The sequence below is a fragment of the Lipotes vexillifer genome, unplaced genomic scaffold (assembly GCF_000442215.2).
Source record: "Lipotes vexillifer unplaced genomic scaffold, Lipotes_vexillifer_v1.1 scaffold19, whole genome shotgun sequence".
In the NCBI taxonomy this organism is placed as follows: Eukaryota; Metazoa; Chordata; class Mammalia; order Artiodactyla; family Lipotidae; genus Lipotes; species Lipotes vexillifer.
Window position 1 is genome coordinate 482,372 of NW_006793856.1, and position 408 is coordinate 482,779.

Genomic DNA, 408 nt, shown 5'->3' on the forward strand with positions numbered 1-408 from the left:
AAGAGTGTGTAGAATGAAAGGAGAGTGACGGGTGACAGGTGGGCAAGGTAAATAGGAGTCAGATCACATGAGGTTTAAACACCACAGTAAAGACTTTACATTTTATCCTGGAATGGGAAGGGGAAGCTATGAGGGGAAGGTGAGCAAGGGCAGAACTTGATACGATTTACATTTCTCTAAGGTCGCTCTGGCTGTGCAGTGGAGGACAGACTGTAGGAGAGCAGCAGTGAAAGGAGGGAGACTTGTTTGGAAGCTATTTCCTCTAAGATCCAGTTATCCAGGTAGCTACCCAGGTCGGCGTGATGGTTTGGGCCAGACTGTTAATTATGGGAGCGGTAGAAAAGGCCAGATGTAGGACATTTTAAAAGTATGGCTGCCAAGACTTACTGACGTAAAGTGTGAGGGAAA

At 46.6% G+C, this 408-nt stretch overlaps 1 protein-coding gene across 1 annotated transcript in view; it reads right to left on the bottom strand.

Moving 5' to 3' along the window:
- Positions 1 to 408, bottom strand: part of MYCBP2 (MYC binding protein 2) — a 280,943-nt gene that overhangs the window by 120,396 nt on the left and 160,139 nt on the right. The window lies entirely within an intron of this gene.